This window comes from Lepidochelys kempii, chromosome 16, assembly GCF_965140265.1.
Source record: "Lepidochelys kempii isolate rLepKem1 chromosome 16, rLepKem1.hap2, whole genome shotgun sequence".
NCBI lineage: Eukaryota > Metazoa > Chordata > Testudines > Cheloniidae > Lepidochelys > Lepidochelys kempii.
The window spans coordinates 13,637,956-13,665,689 of record NC_133271.1 but is presented as its reverse complement, the minus strand read 5'-3'; the positions used below and the strand labels follow the sequence as shown (position 1 = coordinate 13,665,689).

The window sequence follows — 27,734 nt, the reverse complement described above, 5'->3', positions numbered from 1 at the left end:
CTTATTATTATTAATCATGTTTATGACAGGAGTGCCTAAGGCCCAACCGAGCATGGGACCCTGTTGCGTTAGGCGCTCTGCCGAGTAGCAGACCGGGCCAGCCCTAAAGAGCTCACAATCGAAACAGCCAGGACACACCCGGGGTGGAGGAAGGGGGCGAAGGCACAAGCAGAGGGAACAAGGACGTGGCTTTAGTGCGTGGGTGGTTTTAATTGGGAGGGGATCAGAAGAGCGAAGGGACGTGGCAGGGAAGGGGAACGAGAGGAGAAGGGAGAAAGAGGGGCAGGCGTGGAATGAAGCTGAGGGGAACAGACGGTGCGGGAGGGAGAGGATTGGAGCAAAGAGCCAGTCAGCACGGGCCAGAGCAAGTCCAGTTCAAACCCGAGAACATGGTCTGAATGGCCACAGGTCTCTGCCTTGGCTGCTTCTGCAGCTGCTCCGACTGGCAGGAATGTCTGGCTGACCCCTCTCCGAAGTTCTTCCCCATGGCGAGGGCGGAGTGGGAGGGAAGGCACCACTTGGGTCACAGTGGCCTCGGGAGGAAGGCGGGTCTCCCCTGTATGGGTCTGGTCTATCATGGTAGTGCTGGGGGGGCTGGGTGTCCTGGCAAGGCCCCAGAGCAGCGGACCGTGCTGTGTCTGTTCCTACAGTGCTCAGCTGCAGAGGTGGGCGGCTCGACAGAGGATGCGGAGATGGAGACAAGAAGTCTGCCCAGGCAGAGTGAATTATAAATACCTCTGTACACAGTGCTAAGTACGACACTCCTTTCTCCAGGGAAATCATCGTGGGCGGGAAAGCAATGGGGGAGAAAACCACTGTGGGCGTCCGGCAGGCAAAGGCGAGCTCGGCTCCAGACTTCTTGGTCTTTGGCAGGGCCACAGCTATGCCCTGCTTGGCAGTCTTTTGCGGGGAAGGGGGGAGGGGAGGAACGAACAGGCTCAGCTACACAGAGGACACCTCCTCCAGAGCTCATGGGTCAGATTCAGCCCCACACCGGCACTCGGGCTAGCGCAGGGACAGAGGGGAGGTTGCTCGTGCCTTCTCTATGCCTCTGCCACTGGTGACCACATTGCAGGGGGGAATTTCTTCCCTAGGGTCTGATCCCGAGCCCACGGAAGTCAGTGGAAATATTCTCATTGACTTCAGCAGGCTTTGAATCTGGCCTCTGGCAAGGAATCCTTACAAGGAATTTGACCGGTGACCTTCTGAAAAGAACGCAGTAACACTGAGTTAAAGGAGAATGATTTAGTTGGGGATTGGCCCTGCTTTGAGCAGGGGGTTGGACTAGATGACCTCCTGAGGTCCCTTCCAACCCTGATATTCTATGATTCTATGAATCTTCCCACGTCGGATGCATTTGCCCTATTCTTGGCCTCCAACAATGACAATCACAAGGTTTCCTGGATTCTACCCTCTCCCTGACTGTGCCCAGCTATGGCAGGAAAGCCTGGATCATCCCTGGTTATGTTTCATAGGGAGGTTACCTCCCTAATGCTGCCTATTCAATAAAGCCCTTCTGTCGTTTACCCAGTTTCCATTGTGCAATAAGCCAGGTACAAGCAGGGAGTTGTAAGTCATGGTGGACAGAGTCACTGCGGGCGCGCTGCTTCATTGGGGGGAGCACAGGAGCACGGTGGGAGGAGTTGTTGCCCAGGGAAGAGGACACACTGAGATCTCCTCTAGAATAAAGGTGCTCTGCACCCTAGCTTTTGTTTCTGTGGGGCCCTCGCAGCGAGCCAATGCTTAAACCGATAAAAATAAAACACATCCCGTCATTTGCTAACAGATCCCCACCTTCCCTCCTCCAGGGCTGGCAGCTTGACTCAGCTCTGCCGGCGTGCATCCATGTTATTGTGAGAGTCCGAATCCTCCGCTTAGCCATTCTTGGCCCTCTCCTTCTGCCTACCAGCGACTTCATCCCCAAACTCAGCTTAGCAGCCAACCTCTCAGGCTCTTCCCCCTCGCCCCCAACACAGGGCACCTTCCCCCATTTTGGTTCCGTTCTGAATCGTACAGACTCACCGCGGTGACACGTTTCAGTTCGATGGATACCGGGTACACGTCTGTATACAGCAGCTTGGCTTGCAGGGGAGAAGTAGGACCGAAAGGAAGAAAGTTAATGCTGTACAAAGTGAGATGCAGAGACACGCTGGGGCAGAAATGGAGCAGAGTCAAAGCCAGGGAAGTCACCAAGGAGAAATGGAGCGTAGACAGCCGCACAGAGAGTGCTGCACACTAGCTGCAGGGAGGGGACGGAGGAGGCTAAGGCCTTGTCTACCGGCTACATAGCTGTACCCAAATCAAAGTGTCCACCCCGGGAGATACTGGGATCACTGTATCAGTTTAAACTCACCCCTTAGGACAGGTTACACCAAGAAACCTTCCCAACCTAGGCAAGGCTTTCTAGTGAGAGCTGGAGAAAGGTGAGCGAGCAGGGTGTGGAAGCTGCACTGGGCATGGGGAAAGATGAGCCCAGCAATGAGTGGGGCTGGGGAAAGGTGAATGTGGCAGTGAGGGAGCACTGGAAGGAGGCAGGGGAAAGTGTGCGGTGGGGATGGAGGCCTGGAGGAGAGGGTGGAAGGAAGCTGTAAGTGGGGGGGATTTTGGTGTCTGAGCCAGTCGTGCACAGGAGTTTTACAGATCAGATTTGATGGAAGGAGGAATTCTGGCATAACAGGCCAGCAACTTCCCAGCTCCGGCAGGGTGAGCAATGGGGCAGGGGGTGGCTATGCAGTCATGGCAGGTTGGGAGGGGCAAGCAAAGCCATCAAGAGTGTGCAGAGAAGGGGGGCAGTAACTGTAGATCCAGGAGCAGCAAAGAGTTTGTAGTGACACTGCGTACCATCGTCCACATTAGTCCCCTCCAGACAACCCCTCCCTATAACCCTGGTGCCAATCAGAGACACTCCCAGGCCCACTTAGAACCAGTTCTGTCTTTATTTCCAAACAGAAACACTCATCAGCATGGTCCCACTGCCAATAACTTTCCCCAACGTTTCAAAGATCACCTGAGATACCGGATCCTCTGAGGGTTCAGCAGAGTCCTTCTCCAAGCTAACGGGACCAGCTCCTTCTCACTTGAAGCTCCAGAGAAAGGGGCTGAGAACTGTAAGGGACCTGGCTTAAGACCACCCCTCAATGCCCTAATGCGGGGCCTTAACCTCTCAAGTCAAGGGTTAATACAAGTGACTAGCAGGCAAAGCAGGGAGGGCTGTTTCCAAAAGGTGTGGGAAGCACCATATGGCACTCTTCCTCCTCCACCAAGGAAGCCATGGATCAGTGATTAGAGGCAAAGGTCGCAGGCCATCAGAGCAAAGGCCATGCAGTCAAACGCCGGAGGACCATGGCTTACTGCCCACCAGGTACAGAACAGGATAACGCCTGCCCTGTCCGATACAGATCAGAACAACAACAAGAGTAAAAGCCAACCGTGGCCCAACACTGGTGCATGGAGCAACGGCTCCTGGAACATCATGCAGCGTCACCCCCACTCAGGGGCCCCAGGACCAGGAGGAAGGGCGCAACAAGTCGGAAATCATCCCCCGCTCCATCATTTTCAGCAGCCACGCCTGCTCCGCGCTGATGTTGTGCGTCACAAACTGCAGAGAGAAGTGCTGTTGTTATGGATCATTTCTTACAGCACCCAGAACTGTGTGCTGAATGTTGCCCAGCACAGACAGAAAGCAGGCTGGACCCACAGCTGGTGTAAATCAGTGTCAATGGAGCGACTCCAATTGAGACCAGCAGGGGATCTGACCAAAGATCCCTACCCCAGGAAATTTACAAGCTAACATCAGTATGGTGCCATGCTTCAAGCACTGAACTGGGGACCAGGTGACCTGGGTTCTATTCCCAGCACTGCCAGTGACTCACTGCATAGCCTTGGGCAAGTCACTTTGTCTCTCTATTTCCACTCTCATCCTTAGTCTTTCCACCCTGTCTGTAAGCGATTTGGGCAGGGACTGTCTCCCGTAGTGTGTGTACAGCGCCCACACAAGACGGGCCCCTTCTCAGTTACAGGCTCCAGGTGCCACTGCTATTAATTATATAACTTTAATAAAAGGGGGTAAAAAGACAGGAGGGAAGGGAAAGGGTCAGGAATGGCAAGGGTTAACAGCGCTACCGTCATGCAATTATGCAGCATGGTGGGATAAGGGTGATTGGGTTTCTGTATTTTAAACAAATGAATGGCTCAGCTGGCTAATTTCTTACAGGTGGCATGGAAAAAGTGAGACTTAAGCGGGGATTTGCATGAGATCAGGAAAGTGGCTTTGCAGGCCCCGGTGCCTGAGCATGACGATGGGCACCAGGGAGGAACTGACAAACAAGACAGTGAAGGCAACAGGAGGGGAGACCAGCTCTCAGAATCAATAGCAAGACTCCCGTTGATTTCAATGGGCACTGGATTGGGCCCATATTGCCATTCCAAATGCTGTACTGGAGTGGACAGAGTCTGTACCTGAAATCCTCTCAAAAAGCTCCCAGCAGCTACTCCAGTCCCAGCCTCTCCCAAGAGGAGTCGCTGTGGGGAATGATGAAGAAGCACCAAGCGTGGGGGGCTGCCAGCTACTCCAGTCCCAGCCTCTCCCAGCGGGTGGCATCACAAGGAACAGGTTAGCAGAACGAGGATAATCTTACCACGCCCTGGCTCAGATGCTCCGTGTCATAGTAGTGTACTGGTGTGGTATTGTCATGCTTGTCAGGGTATCCAAATCCTATGATGTTAACCTCGTGGCAGACATGGAGGGCTAAGTTCAAAGCGATGATTCCGGTGGTGGAATACTTCTGGATAAAAGGATATGACACATTTTCAAATTGCATTATGCATTTTGGTCTCAACTTTTACCACACCAGCCCCAAGCAACCTGGCTACCTCTGGGACCAACTGCCCCCTCCATGCCCCACTTGGCAGAAAAATACCAAGACAGACAGAAGGGCAGAGTTTACAGGTCTTGCCGTTTCTGTGACAAAACCACAAGGTGCAACTTTTTAAAGTGACGCTGGGCATAGCAGAGCGGCCTGTAGTGAGAACGGGGCCTTTGGAAAAGTCAAATGTTAACCACAGTGGAGATCTATGGGCTTCTGGAAGGAATCCAGCAGGCACTGCAGGTCTGCACATACTACTGAGCAAGCATGCAATCTGTCCCTATCGGACTTCTGGGTATGCCTTGTCTGAGTATGTACTCTCTCTGGTTGGCGTGTTAGGGTTGTTCTAAATTCGAGCCCATGCATTAAATTCCAGCCTAAAAGTTACAAAACTCCACCATCAGTCATTTAAAGGCGACACTGGCCTTCACAAACGAACACCTGCATTAAAAAAAAAATAAATGAGACCAAGCAGAACAGCTACAAAGCTCAGCTCCGGAGCCAACGTAACATCTGTAGTAAGAGGCCCTGAAATATAAACCCTTGTATCAGAGGCCTGGTCTGAGGCCTAAAGCCTGAACCAAAGTACTTTCAGACATTGCTAAGCAAAGCTGGGCTGTGAGCCAGAGGCACGCCCTAATTGCAGAACATGGCAAGAAAAGGGCTCCTAGAAAGCATGCACTAATGATATAAGTAGTAATAAGAGGAACGAACGTGTGCCAAGATGGCACCTGGACATCCTGATACAAGGACACTTCCCAGAGATAACAAGGAACAGGCAAGTGCATCCCAAAGACAGGGTCAAAAGGACAGCATGATGGACAGAGCTGTTTGTTTGAACCAACATGATCAAAGGGGGAGACAGCACCCTAATGAGTCAAGGGGCTGTACCTCAGTACGTCAGGAGGGATGAGTAATCTGTCCGGTATAAAAATAGGTCCCGGAGTGCATATCTTTGTCCAGCCTAGAGGGCAGTGGAGTGAGCTGTGTCCATTGCCAGGGGGCACATATTCGTAGTATGTCCTGTAGAGTCTACATGAAACTATTACTGCGCTTCGCTGGACAATAAACCTGGCCAGGTGCCTTACTAGAGTCTGTGGTCTTTGAGGGTTCTCTCGGGGTCTGCTGTGTCAGCTACCTGCGCAGAGCTGGGGCAGCACACAGAGGGAACACGCACGCAGCCGACTGTTATCATCATCGAACCAGAGCAGAGCACCTCACCGGTAGCTACCGACAATACCATCCGGTCTCCGGTCTCTAAGTACACACTTCGCACTTTCCGCATGGACAGTAGCACTTTCAGCGAGGATACGTTGTAGCACATGGGTTTGGAGATCTGGAGACTTGGGTCCCAGTCCCAATCCCAGCCCTGGCTATGAATCACTGCCTGACCTTGGGCAAGTCATTTAGACACCCTGCCTCAGCTTCCCCCTCAGAAAATGCCAATTACAATGCTTCCCTAATTCGTGGTGGTGGCTGAATTAATTAATGGCTGCAAAGCGCTTTGAGGATCAGGACAAAAGACAAAGAATGATTATACTTATTAACTAGATAATCCTCGGTGCCCCCAACGAGTGGGGAAGCTAATGCTACAGAAGGAGTTGACAACAGAGCCAGGATTAGACTTGAGCTTTCCTGCATACCTCACTGCTTTAAGGGATGCAAACCTAAATTCCTCTCTTCCTTAGAAGCCCATTATCAGTATGGGTCCATCTGATGGGGAAAGAGAAGAACCAAATACACACAGCTTGGCTAAGCATTTACCAAGCTGGGGAGACATTGTTCAGACTCGCATGGCAAGGAATGGTGGGATGAAATTAAGAAAGGGAAATTTAGGCTGAATGTCAGTAATATCCAGACACAGACCCGGTGGATGGGGTAGAAACACCCATTGCCCATTTAGAGCAAGGTCAGCCATGGCAACAGAAATCCTGCTAAAGGCATGCACCCGGCTCTGGCAGGCAGATGGATTGGATGATCAAAGAGGACTTTCCTCTCCACCCCTCCATCTCCTTCTGCGATTCTGCTTTGGGCAGTACTGTACTGCGGTGAAGTAGGAAGGCACAGAGTTAAAGGAGGCAAGTAGCATCCTGGAGCTTTCTCCCTGTCAGGCAGTCAGGGCCATACCTTGCCCCTCTTCTCCAGCTGAAGCAATTTGTATGTTGCTTCGTAGGTGACGTAAGGGTGCAGAATCCGCAGGTGAGAGGCATTCCACTTCCATTCACTGGGAGGCTGGCGCCAAAACCCCTGTACAGTCTGTAGGGGGGAGAGAGAGAGAGAGAGAGAGAATTTTGGATCCAGCTGCAATATCCCAGCCTGTTGACTCATTAGGAAGCAGCAGAGCATAGGAGGGCAGGTGATTAGTACAAATAAGAAATGCATACATAACAATGGCTACAGGAATTAGCACAGAGAGATCACATGGAGGTAGCAGACATAAGTAACCTGACAAGACAGGTCAGTACCAACAAGTAACGGGCAAGTGGTTAGTAACTAAGGGGAAGATTTTCAAAGGTGCAAATGAGAGTGAGGCATCCAATTGCCACTGAATTTCAATGAGAATTGGGTGCCTGACTGTCGAAATCCCAGCCTGCATCTACCCTGGTGCTGTCCAGACTCTGCTGCCCATGTTCGCACTGAGTAACAGTTGGCTACAGGATTAGAATCAACCGGACTTTCTGCTGAGTAAGGATGGCGAAGTCTGGTCCCTTCTCCTGCTCCCAATGCCATCAGCCTTCTAGGATTAGTTCCCATGTAGACAGTATTCCCATTTAATGACGGATGAGTTGAGAGCCAGATTGGACCAGAAGCTTGGGGTCACCCCACTGCTCATGGCAAGCTGCTTAGGTGCACCTCGTGATATGGAAGAGCACAAGAGAGCCCCGAAACCTCTTCACTTACCCTTATCGCATGCCACTTGGCCGAGCACCTCCCGATAGCCCTTTGAGAAGCCTCACCTTATTCCTTGTCTTCAGCAGCATTTCCTTCACCCAGATAAAATCCAGGCTCTTGAATGCAACGAGCACCATCAGCGTTTCATTGTCATTGTTATCCAGAGGGTTGGACAGAGCAGACTCGGGGAAGAAGAGCCGGATGCTGGTTTTCTCACCAACGTCTTCCTTGTGCTCTTTCACTGGAGCATTGTTTAACCTGAGGGGTGAAAGACAGAGTGCTGAGAGCATGCCAGATACACAGGTTGTCACGGAACAGGTCATGTGCCACTGCCGGATGGAACCCAGGGTCAGACTTCTTCACATGTGGGGGTTTATTTTACTTTACTACTTTGTTATTTACAACACCTCGCGGCCTCAATTGATATCACAGCTCCAGTGTGCGAGGCAATGCATGCACACATAGTAAGAAATGGTCCATGATCCAAAAAGCTACATAAAGGCACACAAAGGGTGGCAGAAGGCAGTATGATTTTAGCCCCGTTTTGCAGATGGGGAATGGATGCACAGAGAAATTAAGTGACTTTCACTCAGGAAATCGATGGCATTGCCAAAAATTCAACTCAGATCTCCTGAGTCCCAAAGCAAGACCTTGACTACAAGACCATTCTCCTTTCTACTGAATGAGCAAATGGAAGAGGTCAAAGGATTCATCTACACTGCAATAAGAGACCCACAGCATAGGGGTGGCTGGCCCAGGTCAGCTGACTCAGGCTTGCGGGACTCGGGCTGTGGGGCTAAAAATTGCAGTACAGACAGGATTTTTATTGCAGTGTAGCTGTACCCACAGAGCACCCACAGAAAAGGCCTGCAATTTTGGAGGCTGTGAATTCTGATAACCATGGCATCTACTTGTGTGTTTGGCCAAGGTCATGAGGCTCCCTGAACGCAGGGGTCAAGCTGGCTATACAGAAAGAGCTAAGCACGTGTACATCAAGCCATCAGTTCCCCTCTGCGTGTTGGTCCCAGGGAGCATCCGGTACCTGATGACAATGTTGTGTGAGTCAATCACTGCCCCGAAGCCTCGGCCACGAATGGAGTTACTGTTGCCGACCACGACGCACCTTCGGCACCGAAGACTGGACAGAGGAGCCAATGGAATGCATGTGAGGCCCTGTTTGGCCCAGTTCCTCCCCCTCTAGAGCAATATCGCCCAGGGCTTGTCTGGACTACTGATGGGCCTCCCCAGAACAATGCCATGTGACTGCAGCACAGAGGAAACCTGGAACTCAGCCCGGCCCCAGGAGAATTCAGCTGCTCCTGCTGGGCTCAGATACCAGGAGTGGGCTTGGCAAGGTACGGAGCGCTGCCAGTCCAACCCAGAAAGCCCATCTATTACCTGGTTAGCCCTGCAACACAGGGATGCTGCACTCCGCTCGGCTGGATGTGGCCATGCCCCAGTGAGAGGAGCAAGGCATGGAGTCTCCCCAGCATACTAAGAAACTTGCGTGTGGCCTTGGCTAAGCTGGTGGAGGGGGAGGCAGCCATGATAACACAGTCTGTACTGGAAGGGCCAGAAGGCACTGGTGGAAGAGGGAAGCAATCCAGTGGCTAACGGATGCCCAGCAGACGGACCATGCTTCACAGCCAGTAGTGGACGAGCGCCACAGACATATGCACGTACCTCTGTGTGCCCTGAGCGGCCCCGCCCTGGGAGGAGGTAGATGGTGATGGGGGAGGAGGAGAGAGCAGGGTGTAATAGAAATTAGAGGGCAGCGGCTAGTGACCTTTCTGAGGCCCTGGGCACCAAGGCGGACCAGAAGGGCAAGCTAGAGGGGCCTGCAGGGAGAGTAGAAGGGGCCTTTTGGGAGGCGAGGAGAGGCAGCAGGGTGTCAGCAGAGGGGATGGATTGGAGGGGAGGTAAGAATGGGAGAACTTTAATGAGCCTCAGATACAATGGTGCCAAACCAAGCTGCTAAACCCTTTTTTGAGGTTTCCCCACCACTAACACCCACCATTGTCCCACCGACACACAGCCACCAGCCAGCCCCCTACCGCTCAATGGACTTTGGCATCCCCTGCTGCGGGAGGAGCTGTAATGTGTGGAACGCATGGAGAACTGGACAGAAAGGAGAAAGAGGTTAAACAATGACACGAGAACACAATAAACACAAGATCAAAAGAACTAGGGGTCACCAAATGAAATGAACAGGCAGGTTTAAAACAAACAAAAGGAAGTATTTTTTCACACAAAGCACAGTCAACCTGTGGAACTCCTTGCCAGAGGATGTTGTGCAGGCCAAGACTATAACAGGGTTCAAAAAAGAACTAGATGAATTCACGGAGGATAGGTCCATCCATGGCTATTAGCCAGGATGGGCAGGAATGGTGTCTCTAGCCTCGCTTTGGCAGAAGCTGGGAATGGGTGACAGGGGATGGGTCACTTGATGATTCCCTGTTCTGTTCATTCCCTCTGGGGCACCTGGCATCGGCCACTGTCGGAAGACAGGACACTGGGCTAGATGGACCTTTGGTCTGACCCAGTTTGGCTGTTCTTATGTTCTTAATCATTTGCCTGGGCCAAGTGATCCCTTCCCGAAGACACGACTCCTTGGTTTCATCCGCTCCACCTGTTTGCCGAATAGTCTCCACATCCTGTGTATGTCTACCCAGAGACTCAGGGCACGGCAAGCTGGGGTGTAAATCTACAGCGCAGTAGCCTGCCATGCTCTACGTGGCCGCGTGGACCCAGCACTGCCATGCACTCCAATGTCCGCACTGCGCTCTGATCGGCTGCTGTTTCAAACTGCAGTACCCAAAGCGCACCAGAGAACTCGAATGCGTGGCAGGAGGGTCCATACAGCCACTGAGCACCCAGCGGGCTGTAGATTGACACCCCAGCTTGCCGTGCACGGTGTCTCTGTACAGACAAGCCCTGGAGCAGATGAATGTCAGACCTCTCTATTAATTATCCTACATGTGATCACCCCCACATGTGAACAGACCTCTCTATTAATTATTGATCAGGAACAGTCAGCATGGATTCACCAAGAGAAGGTCATGCCTGACTAATCTAATCGCCTTCTATGATGAGATTACTGGTTCTGTGGATGAAGGGAAAGCAGTGGAGGTATTGTTTCTTGTCTTTAGCAAAGCTTTTGACACAGTCTCCCACAGTATTCTTGTCAGCAAGTTAAAGAAGTATGGGCTGGATGAATGCACTATAAGGCGGGTAGAAAGTTGGCTAGATTGTCGGGCTCAACGGGTAGTGATCAATGGCTTCATGTCTAGTTGGCAGCCGGTGTCAAGTGGAGTGCCCCAGGGGTCAGTCCTGGGGCCGGTTTTGTTCAATATCTTCATAAATGATCTGGAGGATGGTGTGGATTGCACTCTCAGCAAATTTGCGGATGATACTAAACTGGGAGGAGTGGTAGATACGCTGGAGGGCAGGGATAGGATACAGAGGGACCTAGACAAATTGGAGGATTGGGCCAAAAGAAATCTGATGAGGTTCAATAAGGATAAGTGCAGGGTCCTGCACTTAGGACGGAAGAACCCAATGCACAGCTACAGACTAGGGACCAAATGGCTAGGCAGCAGTTCTGCGGAAAAGGACCTAGGGGTGACAGTGGACGAGAAGCTGGATATGAGTCAGCAGTGTGCCCTTGTTGCCAAGAAGGCCAATGGCATTTTGGGATGTATAAGTAGGGGCATAGCGAGCAGATCGAGGGATGTGATCGTCCCCCTCTATTCGACATTGGTGAGGCCTCATCTGGAGTACTGTGTCCAGTTTTGGGCCCCACACTACAAGAAGGATGTGGATAAATTGGAGAGAGTCCAGCGAAGGGCAACAAAAATGATTAGGGGTCTGGAACACATGACTTATGAGGAGAGGCTGAGGGAACTGGGATTGTTTAGTCTGCAGAAGAGAAGAATGAGGGGGAATTTGATAGCTGCTTTCAACTACCTGAGAGGTGGTTCCAGAGAGGATGATTCTAGACTATTCTCAGTGGTATAAGAGGACAGGACAAGGAGTAATGGTCTCAAGTTGCAGTGGGGGAGGTTTAGGTTGGATATTAGGAAAAACTTTTTCACTAGGAGGGTGGTGAAACACTGGAATGCATTACCTAGGGAGGTGGTAGAATCTCCTTCCTTAGAAGGTTTTAAGGTCAGGCTTGACAAAGCCCTGGCTGGGATGATTTAATTGGGGATTGGTCCTGCTTTGAGCCGGGGGTTGGACTAGATGACCTCCTGAGGTCCCTTCCAACCCTGATATTCTATGATTCTATGATTATACAGTGGCACAGACATGGACAACACATTGCACTGGGGGAGCCTGGCCAAACACGCAGCCCCTTGCCCCAAGGAAACTATCGCTGTAGCCTTTGCCCTCCCTTCTCCCTATTCCCCCTGCTGCCCAGGGCTTTCACTCCCTGTGTCACTGCACCAGGTAGTTGGCAAACTCTTTAGGGCAGGGATCATATTTTGCCTAGGTTTTCCATCAAGTGTCCCAGCATACAAATAATCAGGGCACACGCTGGGACGGTTCAGAACTGAGAGCCCCGATACCAGCCCATTGCGGGGGTCGATGGGACTATGACCGTGGACTGCAATGGAAGCTTTAACAGTACAGCACTCATCAATTCTATTCATGGGCCTACTGGCCCTGCTGGAGAATGGAATTAAAGAGTTTCCTCCTTCCTTCATCTCCGCCATTCCCCACGTTCATCCTCACACAGTCGTATCCAGGGAGCAAAGCCGACACTCCTCCAGCCTGACCACCTACCCAGGAAATCCTGCGGTCCAGCTCTGATGAGCCCTGGCATATTTCTATCCTATCACCACCCGCACCTTCCATATCTCCGTGTGGCTGCGTAATGGAGAGGCTTTTCTGATGCCCAGTGGGCCCCCACAGTCCCGCGAGTTAACCGCGAGCAAAGGGTGTGCTTGGGGAGGGGGGAGACCGGTACCCGAGCTCTTCAGTCCAAAGGGAAGCATATGGAACTGGAGAAGGTAGTTTAGTTGTCTCCTGGCAGGGGTGTTGTCCTGCCAGAATAACTCCCTGCTGGTCAGGAAAGGCTTCCAGTCAGGCTCAAACCTAGCAAGAGAGAGCCTGGGTGTTAGCAGCAGGGTCCAGAGGAGAAAATGCCAGTCACAGCCTCGGCACATGGGCTGAGCGTCCAGGCTCATTTAGGGCAGTTGTTCTCAACCAGGGGTGGGTGTACCCCCGGGGGTATGTAGAGGTCTGCCAGGGGGTACGTCAGCTCATCTAAATATGCACCTAGTTTTACAACAGGCTACATAAAAAGCACTAGCGAGGTCAGTGCAAACTAAAATGTCATACAGACGCTGACTTGTTTATACTGCACTAGATACTGCACACTGAGATGGAAGTGCAGTTTTTATATTCCAGTTGATTTATTTCATAATTATATGGTAAAAATCAGAAAGTCAGCAATTTTTCAGCAATAGTGAGCTGTGATACTTCTGTATTTTTTATGTCTGATTTTGTCAGCAAGTCATTTTTAAATGAGGTGAAACTTGGGGGTACGCAAGACAAATCAGACTCCTGAAAGGGGTACAGTTGTCTGGAAAGGCTGAGAGCCGCTGACCGAGGGCACTCGGATGCTTCTGTGCTCTCCCCAAGCGCTTCTAGACAAGGAACCACATCCCACCCTGTTAGCCCTGGCTGGTTCCACCCCATGTCTCAGCCCGGCCTGCGATGGCGAAATCCCCTCTGAGCTCCCACACTCAACTTCCCCAACGTGTTCCCCTTGCCTTGGCCTGCCGACGTCTTGGAAATGCTGCGTCATCTTTCAGTTGCTCTGCCCTGGGGCGGAAGTGAGGTCTGCTTTTCCTGTTGCGGTTCCTCAGCGTGTCTCACCTCAGCTTGTTCACTGACTTCACAGCGGTATCAGCACTCACAGTGGACATCTCCCTTCCAGTCTGCTGAATTCCCCACACACTGGGACTGCCCTGCCCCTCCACATACACTGGTCAGAGCGTCAAACCCTCCCTCGCCAACATCCCCAGGGCAAATCAAAAGCAACTAACAAACCTGCCAAGAATGGGATTTCTCCATGCAAAGCGCTTCCTGCAAATGTTGATGTCCTTCCTGTGAAAGACACATGGCTCATTTATTCACAGCCTTCTGACTGCCTCCACCCCCTCTCTAGCCCTCCATGAGTCTGCTCCAGAACTGTCCATTAGCACACCCCTCCGGCTCCCTCTCCACGACCTGCCAGGGATCCCACACTATGGGAAGATTTTAGGTTTAGAATTGAGTCCTTCCGTGACTTTTTCCCCCCTGCTACTTTTCTCTTCCTTTCCTCTCCTTCCACCCCATCCTCCCTGCCACACAATTCAGATCATCTCCTCACCAGGCAGAACACAGCTCTCCCAAACTCCCCATGGTTCCCCATGCCCCACACTGGGAGCGAGCAGTCTCCATTGTCCCAGGACAGAAAGGTCTGAGCTTTACAGGTGAGGTGTGTTTCTGGCTCCTGAGCCCCCGCTACGAGCCTAATGTCATGCAGATCGGGCCTGGGGAAGCAGGGTGACTTACTCAAAGGGAACATCAGGTGACATCCTCCTGCAGTACCGGAAAACTTGCACACTGAGCACTGTTGAAGGAAATGGACACAAGGCGGACACGCTGAAACAGGGAAGCAACGGCCTCATAGAATATCAGGGTTAGAAGGGACCTCAGGAGGTCATCTAGTTCAACTCCCTGCTCAAAGCAGGACCAACCCCAACTAAATCATCCCAATTTTTTCCCCTTATTTTCTTTTTGCTCTAGATCCCTAAATGGCCTCCTCAAGGATTGAACTCACAACCCTGGGTTTAGCAGGCCAATGTTCAAACCCCTGAGCTATCCCTCCCTCCTAGCAGCACCACAGCTGGGCTCACCTGCCGCCTAGCCCCCGAAACGCACATCCGACTGACGTGAGTTTCAACCACATAGGGCTGAAGACCTGCAGATACTGTTCCAGAACAGGGGAGCCCCTGAGTGGCTAGATCAGAACTAGTCCCTCACTGGCCAGGATTGAATGGGACTTTCTGTTAATAATTCCTAGTATTTCTACAGCAATTTCCACCCTGGGCCCTTGCTGCGCATTGCAAACATTACGACCTGCAGCACCCCCGTAGGGTAGGTATTATTCCCTCCTCTGTAAAATGGCAACATAGCAGCACAGAGAGGTTAAGTGACTTGTCAAAGCCCTTCACTAAGTTAGCAGCAGAACTAGAAAGAAGAAGACCCATGAGCCCTGACTCCCAGCCCACTGCTTTAAGCCACAGACTCCCTTTCAGGGCCAGGAATAGAACCCCGGAGCGCTGAGTCTCAGCCCCCTCCCCACTCTAACCACAGGCACTACAGATAGCAGCCCTGAGTTACATCCGCAACCCTGAGCATGCCCTTTGCTGGACACAGTTGGCAAAGGCTTCATTTACGCTGAGCCCAGCTCTCTCTCTTTCTCATTGTCTCTTCAACAGCCTCGTATCTGCACAGATTAGGGGATGCAGGGAGCAGGCTCCTTCAAACCTCTCATGTTTCTATTACAGGGAGCCATTCCCCCCCCCCAGCACATCCACCAGCGGGACCTGGAAAGAACACAAACAGCCAGAACCCCAATCCTGCCCCCCAAAATGTGGGTTAAAAACACAGGACTGCAGAACAGAGAAAAAAAATCATTTTTTTGTTCTTTCTTTGTACAGCACCTAGCACAGTGGGGCTCGGGTCCATGCCTGGGGCCCCTAGTTGCTATGGTAATGCAAATAATAATGTTCCACCTCCTTGGAAACCAGTGTCCCTGCCAGGGAAAACCACGGGCCCAGCCCTACATTCCTTGTGCACCACTGAAAACAGTAGGAGTTTGAGGGGAGAAAGACAGACAGGATTGGCCCCGTCTATAGATGGGTAGGAAAGACCCTTTAACACCAAAAGAACGCTAGACATCTTGTCTCCTTTGCGTTGCCTTTATTCTTGGCTCTCCACTCCACATGGGCAGTAAAACCCAGTCATTGAGTATGTTTATTGCAGTTGTGCCCAGGACTCAGCCAAGATGGGGGACTCCACTGCGCTAGGTGCTGTATGAACACAGAATGATAACTCTGCCTTCCCTGGGCTCCCATACCTCTGGGCTTCCGAGATGCACGAAGCTGCAGATTGAGGGGAAAGCAGCCAGTCCACCCCCTCCAAGGGCAGGACACCAGCCCAGGTGTGAGGGGTGTCTGATACTGCACTGAAGCAGGGCCAGAAATAAGGAGATATGGAGGTTACAACCCTGAAGAGTTGGGGGTAGGGACAGGGATGGCGGGGGGGGGGGGAAATTCCCCTCATCTCATACCATCTCCCCCATTCAAGGTATCAGTGCAAGAACCCGCACTTGTTCACACACCCCCTGGGGAGGGGAAAGCAAATCAAGCCTCCCCGTTATGTCCCATCCATCAGCAGGGAAGGGGGGGCACACCCTCTAAGTAGGAAGGATGGGGGAGCAGAAGAGGTGAAGGAGAGCAGCCACAGGAGGGATCCAATCAAGGGGGACAGACACTGCTGTAATGGCCCCCTCAACTCAGCCGTTCTCAGCCCCATCGGAAGGCAAGGGGCACAGGCACAACTTCACATCACCCTCTTTCCAGCCCTGGGCGGAGCAGGGGAAATGGCCTGCAACATTTTTATGGACAATACGTGTGACTCAGTTTACCTACTGAGTATAAAGGGGGCGTGAGGCATAGCTGGATATCACAAAGGCAAGAGGCCTGTCTGGGTTGGAACCAGATACATCCGGCTGGAATCCACCCATATGCCACGGAAGGTCCTGCAGAGCCAGTGGCAGCTTCAGCCACCGAAAATTCCCTTTGAAGGCCTGGCAGCCAGAGAGAGTTCACACAGCGTGGCTACGGCGGGACACAGAGGAACGAGGTGTTTTAAAGGCTGCTGCTGGAAAGACAGAGACGCTGAGCCAGCGAGAGAGCAAGCGAGCCGAGATGGATGCCGGGAGAGCGTGGAACATTGGGACATCGCACACGCTGTCATAGGCTTGGCTTGCCCATGCTTGTTGACCTGAGCATGCGCCGATGCTGTATTCCAGCTGGCTAATAAATGGCACCTTGTGAGAAGGCTGCCCTGCCTCACTGAGAATACCCTCTAGGTGCATTGCTCCCTGAAGGGGTAGCAGTCTCTGCAGGGGTCTGAAGCACTTTGTAGGAGCACTCAATGAGAAACAGGCGGTGCAGGAGCCCAAAGGCCCAGGCTCAGGCCTAACTGCTCCCAAAGGGACCTGAGGAAGGTGGGATTGTGGGACACTGACTGGCCGCATCTCCCAGGGGCCTGCCAGCCCCCAAATACTCCACCTCTGCCTCCAGAGTAAGCTCCAGAACGGGGGAGATCTAATGGGGAAAGCCGCACCGAGCCAGCCGGCCTTTGTGTTTGTAACAGACCCTGCCAGCTCCCCTGCTGTTTGCTGCATACCCAGAATAGGAAATCAACCTGCAGTGGACCTGGCCGCTTCTCGCCTTCTGTTGGAGCCCGCGGTTCTCTTGTTAGCTCAGCACTGCCATAGAGTCTGAAGTTACCAAGCAACGTGTCCTCCCCAGCAGAACACCCCTGCCCACATCAAGCCAGGCCTAGGAGAACTGAGCAGCACAGGGATAGATGCCAAGGAAAAGGCCGAGCAAACACATTTCATGGCCACAGGCCATGCTGTTCAATCGTGGTGGCCAAGCGTTAGTTGCATTTGTGAGCGTGGGTAGCAAAGTCGCTAAGGCCATCTCTGGAGGGTGTCGCCGGGGGCTGCTGTTACATCAACTCAGCAGGAGCAAATGGCCCAGTGCAGGTGTTCCCAGGCTGACGAGGCTAATTTGGAGTGTTCGGTGCCCAGCTTTAGACACCCAGGGCCTGATTTCCGGAAGAACAGCTGATTTCTGAAAGAGTGGAGGGATAGCTCAGTGGTTTGAGCACTGGCCTGCTAAACCAAGGGTTGTGAGTTCAATCCTTGAGGGGGCCATTTAGGGACCTGGGGCAAAAATTGGGGATTGGTCCTGCTTTGAGCAGGGGGTGGGACTAGATGACCTCCTGAGGTCCCTTCCAACCCTGATATTCTACGTTCATTGAGAAGATAGCAGGACATCACGGAGGCCCTCAGCTACCACAGTAATGAGCACAGTAGGGAAATGGGCTCAGTGCTCCTGACAGTCAGGCTCTGGTGTGTGTAAATAAAGATGGGCACAAAAACCTGCAGGCCATTTTGGGAAAACTGGTCGATAAAGCTGCATGTGTGTCACAGCCATGACATCCACATGAAATCCTTTTCAGAGTGGTAGTCATGTCAATTTGTATCAGCAAACAAACAAAAAAAAAAGGAGTACTTGTGGCACCTTAGAGACTAACAAATTTATTTGGGCATAAGTCAATGGGAGTTTTGCCATTGATTTCAGCGAGGCCAGGATTTCACCCATGACCTTCACGGATCTTATGTGTAAAAACATCTAGATCTTTGACAACCCAGCCAGCCTTCTGCTAAGCAAAATTCCTCCAGGAATCTTTACAAAGCTGGCTGTAAATCATCTCCAAATGAGTCAAGTGGAATATGGATTTTCAGATTTTTAAAAAAACACCTATTAGTTAAGCCCAATTTTGATTGGAAAACAAAAGATTTTAATTTGACTTTTCTCATAATGTCCCATGTCAAATAACACAATGGTCATTAAATTACCCGGAGGATTTCTTTCAAACTGAAGGTCTGACGGATGCATTTTTAGCCCGAAAGCTGCAATGATTTTCCCCAAGACAAAAAAACAGCCTTTCTAGTGAAAATAGGACACCCTTACTTTGTGGAAGGGGTTCACAAGCACTGGTCTTCCTGGTGGATTTCATTGGACCACCCACCCATCCACTGGGGTGACCAGATGTCCCGATTTTATATGGACAGTCACAATATTTGGGGCTTTGTCTTCCATAGGCGCCTACCAGCCCCACCCCGTGCTGATTTTTCACCCTTGCCGTCTGGTCACCCTACTATCCACCCCCCCACACACACACGTTCTAACTCTAAACCTGTAGGAAGCTCCTCATGAGTACCGGGGTCTACTGAACCGAGACCATGGCTACTTCACGGCCTAAGCTGCTGTTTTCAGGTACTTACAATTTTTGAAAAAGTTACAACTTGGACTGAAATTATCCACATTCTTTCACAGCACAAAGGTAACATTTTGGGAGGAGACTACAATGACATTCCCCTGGATTATTTTGTGCTAAGTGTGGGAAATAATACAGGAGATTTTCACATTTTAAAAAAAAAAAATCTTTTCTTCCCCACCACACAGGCAAATACAGCTCAAGTGACGCAATTTTCTACAAATAACCTAGATCCAAGTATAAACATAGTCCTGCCCATGACCTGCAGTGTTACTAGGCACCCGATGATTGTAATGCAAAGGGTTATTACAGGTTCAGTGCTTACTGCTGGGAGTAGTTCCACTGAGGAAAGCATCATTGCTCGCAGTAGTAAATGCTAGGAAGTCTTCGCAAGATCGGGTGCTTGGTTTGGAAAAGAACGGCTGGCTGTGGCAGAGCCGCACAAACACAACCTTGACTAGCAGCTCTTTAGGGCCACGTGGCGGAGACCTGACTCACCCCGGGAGCACTAACCCACGCAAGTGTCCCCCTGAAGTCAAAGGATTCATGGGAGTAAAGGTTCCCCAGTGTGGGTACGGACTGCAGACTCCAGCCCTTGGCCCGGACAGTGGCGAAGGGCTGGTGCACACTGCACCATTCTCCATCCTGTCCGATATCTTTGGGCCTGATTCTCCACATATTCATTCCCATCACGCTGCCGGGAGCCAGAGAAACCTCAGGCCTGTTCTGCTTCGCCAGGAGTAGAGGTGGTTCCACAAATCTCACGGACATCAAACTTTCTGAAGCTATTTAGCTCTGCACGTAGCTGATCTATGTAACCACATTTCCTGTTACCATTACCATGCTCCAACCTAGGGTGACCAGATGTCCCTATTTTATAGGGACAGTCCTGATTTTGGGGTCTTTTTCTTATATAGTCTCCTATTACCCCCCCCCCCCGATTTTTCACATTTGCTCTCTGGTCACTCAACTCCAACCTCCCTTGTCCCTTCTACCCCTTTGCCACACTCACTTATTGGGTCCTGTCTACCTGAAGTGCAAGCTCTTCAGGTCATGGGCTGTCTCTCACTATATAGTGCCTGGCACAGTGGGGCTTTGATCCTGGTGACCATATGCAAATACAAGTGGGGCAGGGGACAGGATGGCAGGAGACAGCGTGAGATCAAGCTCTCTTACCCACACTCAGGAGAAGCCTCAGCACCTTCCACAGCTTCTTGAGAAAGACAAAGGTGAATCTGCCCTGCGATTTGGAGCACATGAGCCCCTCAATATTCATATCGGCAGCTTCTGCGTTCCCAGCCTGCAAAGGAAACTAACAGAGGTGACCCATCAATTCATCAATCAAAAGGACTGGTGAACCACGACATTAGACTTCGCACAGAACGGTAGGCAGGGATCCTTCTCAAGCGCTCGTGCGACAGCTGCCTGCGTTTGCCCTGGCTACATTGACCCGGCATTCCGGGTAATGTCTAGCATTTGAGTCTCTGGGACACGCCTCACGCTGCTTCATCCCCTGCTGAGACTCCCCATGCAAATGGAAGAAAGGCCGCGCCGAAAGACTCACCCACCTCCCTTTTGCTTTGGGCTGCCGGGCAAGGGGCGGGTGGGTTGGTAGGAGATGTTGTTTTTACCAGTTACCCTAAAACGACACAGTGAAAGGGGACGTCACCAACAGGAGTTACCTAAACGCTGCCCAAAGGTGAATTTTTCTCCCCATGGCCCCAAAGCTTGCTCGACCGATAAGAATGATACTTCCCTCCAAAGAGCAGAGAGCATGGCACCTTTGCCAGCGGAGCAAGGCAGCTCTGTGAGCAAGCCGCAGAGTTTGCAGCGTTTAGGCCTCTGAGCTTGACTGACAGCCTTAATTATACAGGGACAGAGATGCAGCTGGAGCAGACACGTGGGAGCTCAGGCCGGTAAAGCCACAGTAATGCACTCCCGCTCTTTAAGGGACGGCGCAGGAAGGAAGAGCTCCGCTTCCTCCGTCTGAGAGCGATCACCTCATTAGCCCCATTGAGCAGGGGAGACAAACTCAAGCACAGCAGGAGAAACCGGCAGCCTGTAACTGACGGTGCCTTATAGTCCTCCCCCCCTCAGCGGCTGGAAGGGGGCCTCGTGAGGCTGATTATCTGGGGCAAAACCAGCTCTTCCAAAGCTGCCCATTGGCCAACGAAGAGACCCTTCAGCTGTGCTGGCATCTCCTGCTCTCCCAGACCCCACGATATGCATCTGAGGAAGTGAGCTGTAGCTCACGAAAGCTTATGCTCTAATAAATTGGTTAGTCTCTAAGGTGCCACAAGTACTCCTCCACTTTTTTTGGTGGTTACCTTAAAAGCAAGGGCATTGGTGCTCCCCCTCCCCAGGGAGCCTGGGGTTCGCACTGCAGGAGTAGGTGAGAACTGACTGTCTCAAGCTATTGCATTGCTCCTGCCAGACAGGCTTCCGTCTGATGCAGGTGCAGGGGGGCGTTTGCTTTGCAAGGCGTCAGTGGGAGGTAATCGTTTCAAAGAAGGAAGGTTAAGTGCCTCTTTGCCAGGAGTCTGAGATGCATCACGTGCGGGCGATGGGCAAACAGTGCCCCTGCAGCTCGGCTCTGGTTAAGGGCCACTCAGAATTGACTGAGCATCTGTGTTTCTTTATTGGTCAGCCACAGATCAAAGTTGCTCATTTGAAAAGAAATAATGGGGTGGGGGGAGAAATCAACCAACCAAACTGGGATCTTCCCTTCTCCTGGATCATCAGCAGGGGCTGGAGACCAGACTGTGCGTCACTGCCCTCAAATTAAGGCCTTGATGACACCTGTGCAGTGCCATCACCTCCACGGGGTTTGCAGGGGTATAACTGAGAAGGCCTTAGTACCCAAGCCTGTCGACGCAGCACGGGGTGGACTCATCTCTGCCTCACTCGCCTGCGGCTGCGTGCGTTCTGCAGGGCGAAGCGGAGTGAAGAGCCGACGAAACGTATCTGTCTGTCACTACAGTCAGGAGGCATAACGCTGAGTAAGGGGATTCCTCTTGCCCTTCGCCCTCTCACGCCCCCGTAGCTACCTCTCCGAGCAGCCTCTACCTCCAGAGTCTGGATACGCAGACCCTGCCTGGCAACAGTGCCCTGACTCTCCCCAGCCCAGAACTGTCTTGGGGGGCTCTGACCCTGCAGAAGCCTCCCTGCTGGGTGCCAGGTGCCACTACGGTCCACAGCTTATGTGCCAGGAGCCTGTCCAGTACTAAGACAAACCGGATGTGACTTTGCCCTGTATCAGACCGGGGACACCATACTGAATAGTGCTCCCCTCTGCCGGCGTGATCTTGCACATACCGTGCGTGCGAGGTCATGCTGGTGGGGGGACAGGGCAGGGAGCTCTTCAAAATGGCATCCTGCATGGCACGCACTGTGCGTGCGAGGTCACACCAAGGGGAGGGGGGGGGTCACGCCGTTCCTGAGGTACCAGAACGGCCGGTAGGCCAGGTACGCGGGAGTGGCCACCCTTCCTCCACCAGTGCCACGGCGTTCATACTGCTCCTTTAGCACGCTAGCTTGAGCTCTGCTCGTGCGAGTCTGTCTCCCTAGGCTTGCTCCCGGCTGCCGTGTGGACACACCCTTCGTGAGCCCGTCTGAGCTCCGCCCTACCGCCCTTGGGCCCCACTGGAGACCGGCCTCTCTCCTTCCTCCCTGCAGGGACAGAAAGAGGGGATGGATTCACTGGGGGGAGGCATCTAGTTTCCCCACCTATGCTGGCCTAAAGGGGGCCCCCTCCCCAGCCCCGTGCACAGGGCTGTGGTTTTGGGGTCCAGGTCACTCTCTGGGGAAGAGAGCTGCTGGGGTTTTCAACCCCTTCCCCTGGGTCAGCTCCTCTCCTCTGCTCTGCTGGATGGGTTCTTCTTACAGCAACTGGCCTGGGAACTGGGGAGAGGGATGGGGGGTGCCCACTGGGTGCTCATGGCAACATGGCCATGGCTGGTTGAAGATGGTCTGCCATGTGGGGGGGGGGCAGGGGCAGTTACATTAAAACTGCTTGTTGCCTTGTCCGCCCTTCCTTATGCACCCTACATATTCCCCCTTTACAAGTAATAATAATAATAATTACGGTAAACCTAGGAGCCTGAGTCATGGACCAGGGCCCCATGGTGCTAGGTGCTGTACAAACCCAGAACAAAGATGGTGCCTGCCCCAAGGGACTTACAATCTAAGCACGGCTAACTGTGGCGCCTTGCAGCACCCTAAATGATTCCTCTCCCTCCTGCTTGTTCAAACCCATCCAATCTCTGCAGGCCATTATGGTCCCATCACCGCCTTGACCCTGCAAGGAGCTGCTTTCAGGATGCTCCCCCCGCCTCGCACCTGCATGGAGCATCACTACCCTATAAGGAGTGCTGCACAGACACAGGGGGCTGTGCCGCAGGGAACTCCTTGCAGGATCGGGGGCTAGCTGCTTTCATCTTCCCTCAAGCCAATGCCTTCACCCCCTCCCATCCGCCCCACTCTGACCGGTTTTGTTGCCATTCCGGTTCGGGGATACCTTCCCAGCAATGACGTGCTCAGATCAGAATACGCCATTCCCCGGTCTCTGTAGAAAGGGGACAGCGAATCGGTGTCTCTGCGGCTCAAAGCCTTACTGAGCTCCCTAGCAATACAGTACGACTGCAAACTCAGACCTCAGTCCCTCACGTGGTGACTTCAACACATGAATGGCTCCACAGAACGTGGAGGTCAGACAGGTCAAGAGGTCATCTTTCCTTGCTTCAGAGAAATGCAATCGAGCTGCATAGCTCTCAAGATGCAACGTGTCCGGCACAGGCTGCTTCCTAGCATGGAGCAAGACAGTTTTAAAAAGAAAAAAAAAAAAAAATCAAGCAAACTACCGCCTGTCTGGGGAAAAGTCTGTCTCTTTCTCCAACGCTCCACCAGCAGGTGCTGGGCCCGGGTTTATTTTCATAGAGGGTTTTTTCATTTTTGTTTGTTTGTTTGTTTCTTCCCTTTTAATTAAAGTATTTGTTGCCGCAGCAGGAAATGTAAACTGTACAGCAGCCTATATATATATATATATATATATATAAAGAGAGGGAGACATAATTTAGCAAAAGCAATGATCTTCAAGCATACACAGAAGGCACCTCCCGCCCTCACCCCAGAAACCACCACAACTAAAACCAAAAAGACTGTCCCTTTTAAAAAAAAAAATATTAAATTCCCTGTATATGGATTGAGGACCTTTGGCCCACTGAAATCGGTGGGAGTCTCTGCGCTGACTTCAGTGGCGTTTGGATTGGGCCTTCTCTCTACCCGTTAGGCTCAAGCTGTCTAGGTTTCCCTTGGAACGCACATTTGCTCGTCATGGGTCTGAACGGAAATAAGGGTCTCTGACACGCTGTTAGAAGAACAGGAGGACGTGTGGCACCTTAGAGACTAACCCATTTATTAGAGCGTGAGCTTTCGTGAGCGACAGCTCGCCGCATCAGGTGCGTGACACGCTGTTTGCACCGCAGCTACCCAAAGATGCTTTCAACTGCCACTGGGGAGCTTCCTAATTATTCCCGGTTTGCCTTGCAATACAGCCCAGCGGTCCCACTCAGACGGGGGGCTCTGTTGTGTAGGTGCTGTGCGCACACACGCAGGAAGGCATGGTCCCTGCCTCTATGAGCTTGCGGTCCTGATGGGAGTTGGATACGTCTCCACAGCTGAATCTCAGAGGTCTGCTGCCCCGGACAGGAAGGAGACGAACCAGCCAGAGTCTGGCACTTAGAACATGTCACTCAATTTCAGCCAAGGGTGAGGACGCAAGGACCATCAGCCCCAGGGGCAGGCACAATGCAGGGCAAGCAAGGGCACGGCCCCCAAATAATCGGAGGGGGCACAGAGCTCCTCCGGCCCTGGGGCGGTGGCCAGAACTGACAACTCCTCCAGCCCCAGGGCCACAGCAGGGAGAGAGAGAGAGCTCCCCTGGCCCCAGGGCCACAGAGGGGGCACAGAACTTCCCCGGGACCAGCTCTCTCTCTCTCTCTCTCCCCACCAAGGCCGGAGGCGCTCTGTGACCCCACCACAGCCAAGTACTTGCGGATACATGTATTCAGATGGCTCCACGGCACGTGGATTTTCGTTGATGCGGTGAGTGTCCTGCTGTTTATTTCTATGCATATGATGTAGGTGCATATGTCGATAGGGTTTAATGTGTTTCACAAGCCCCTCCAAAAGCAGTCAAATGTGAATTCCTGTGCACACCCCTGATCAGCCGTGTATCCGACTGGAACGGGGAGGATGGAGCCAGAGAGAACAGCCTTCTCTCTAAAGCATGGGCCCCCACCAGTCCCCCAAGCGTTTAGCTTTTCGCCACTGGGTCGCCGCAATGCAGTGGAGCTATCTCTGCAGAGCACTCAGGCATCCTGGCGAGTGCGGAACATGACTGCCAGCCTAGCTCATGGCACAGTCCCTACAGAGCCCGTTACCCGTCCTCTCCGTGCAGCACCATGGCTCCCAGTTCAGATTCAGGTGCAAGGCAAAGTGTCTACAAGGGCCGATAGGATCGAGCCTTCATGGCGTGGGGTCCTGTCTGGACGCCAGCCGCTCTTCATGGGCCAGCCCAGCAGCTCGGATCAGCGGAGACCCTCAGATTGGTGGTTCTAGACGAGTCTGTCTCAGGACCACAGAGCTCTTTGTGGAAGGCTCCCTGGGCTGGAATGCAGCCGTCGCCCCGCACAGGGCCCGTCGCAGCTCGTGGCAAATCTCTGGGCTGTCCCACAGCACACAACCGCCTCATCGGCAGCCCTTCTTTTTGGAGTATTCTCTTTCTTCCCTGGATGCAGCTGCCACTCGGTGGCAACGCTGCCTCGGGGTTAAAGTTGGGCAACTGATTTAAAGTATGTACCTACATCATCCCCATTTCCTGAGTATGTCATAAGATTGCCTGCACCTATCCTCAGAGCACCACTACCAGAGAAGGCCGGGCTGTTATTCCCATCTCACCGAGGGGGCACTGAGGCACAAAGTGACTTGCCCAAGGTCACACACGAAGTCCGTGACAAAGCAGAGAACTGGACCTGGATCTCTCAAGTCCCAGGCTCATGCCCTAACCCCTGGACCAGCCTTCCTCTCCTGGAATGGAAATCAGAGCTCCTGGTTTCTATTCCTCCCTCTGCTACTCACCTGATCTAACCCTGGGCGAATCACCGTCCCACTCTGTGCCTCGGTTTCCCATCAGCGAAATGGCCATAACAATGATATTCTGCCTAGCTCAACTAATGGCTGGAAATTTACTTTGAGATCCCCGGGGGTGAGGTGCTATTTTGATTCATGGCCAGCCTATCAAAAATCCCCAGTGCCTGAGGTTGTGTGCTGTTCTCCATTGTCATGCTGGAGAAATAGCTAAATAAATCTTTATGGTCTTCTAGCAGTAACTGAGCAGGTGAGGTACACTGGGATTTTTTTTTAAACCACCTATTGCACCCTTGCAAGAACAGGCTAGTAAATGACAACAGATCCAGTCTGACTCCACTCCTCTAGCCTCCACCTCCCCCACCCCAGCCATCTCTCGCTCCAACCAGATAGAAAAACCAACTTCTCGAAAGATTGTCCCTCCCATTTCAGCACAGCAGGACAAGTGGAAAACAAATTAAAACCATTACAATAACCATCAGAACCATCCACCGCTGGGGCTGGGGGGAGGAGGAGACATACCAGCATCACTTTGGTTTAAAAAAAAATCTATTTATATTAAAATAAACAAGCACAAAAGAAGAAAGAGAAAAATCAATCAACTGCATTTAATAACCAACACACAGTGCTGCATGCCGCAAGGCGGAACGCAGCTGGGGAGAAGGACACCTAAAAAAGGCAACAATTCTCTCCCTCCACCTCTCTACGGGCCCGGTTACGCTGCAATCAGAGGTGGGACTGACATACCCGAGCTGGTTTATACCTGAGCTTAGACATAATTCAGTGAACTTTCTCTTTGCAATTCCAAAGCTGTTTCCTCTCCCGGAGGAGAGAGACTGGACCTGTCCCCAACTACCAACCCCTGGGAGAACCTGCCAGGGACCCCTGGCATTGCTGCATCCGCCCCCGCACACACCTTCCGTGAAAATCATCTCCCCACACCTGACGCTACTACACACACCAGCTCAGCCCGCGAAAAGATGCCTGGCACAACTAGGCACATGTGGCATGGACACAAGCGTGCGCACGCACACACACACCCCCCCCCCCCGTCAGTGAAAATATCCCTCCACCGCTAGCTTTGATGCACGCACCCCTTCCACCCGTGAAAAGAAGCCGGGCACATCCGGGCACGGCCGCGCCAATGCACCCACACACGTCTCTGGGAAAATATGCCCTGCACAGCAGGCACTGATGCAGAGCAGGGCAGGCAGCGTGAACGGACCCCTGGCTCTGTCCTCACTGCAAGGCCACCTTCACCTCTGTGCCCCCCACCCACCCCCCACGCTTTCCCCCTGGAACTCAGCTGGCCCAGGGGGGTTGAAGCAACTTTGCCCCCTGCCAAGGGTTAAGAAGTTTGATCCTGCCAGACAAATGGGCTACGGAGACACCCCGGGCCCTTCGGTGGCCCTGCAATGCCATCGTGTGGCCATAGCGTGCACACCACAGCAAGCTTCAGGCTCAGAGGAGTGAAGAAGCGAAGAAGGAATCAGCCACCGTAAAGAACCTTCCAGGTCTCTGCTGCCCCTAGTCCCTAGTCTCCTGGAGTTTGACCGTAGCACGGCACTTCCCTGCTCCCACCCGGCAGTCATCCCTCTCTCCCCGAAGCAGCCAAATGCAGCCCAGAGAGTCCTACCCTCTGGGTCCCAGAGACGTCAGGTCCCAGCCGACGATGCTCCATCTGGACCAGAGAGG

The 27,734-nt window shown here is 52.5% G+C and overlaps 1 pseudogene; it reads right to left on the bottom strand.

Moving 5' to 3' along the window:
* Positions 1 to 68: 68 nt before the first annotated feature.
* Positions 69 to 27,734, bottom strand: LOC140899381 (CMP-N-acetylneuraminate-beta-galactosamide-alpha-2,3-sialyltransferase 4-like; annotated as a pseudogene).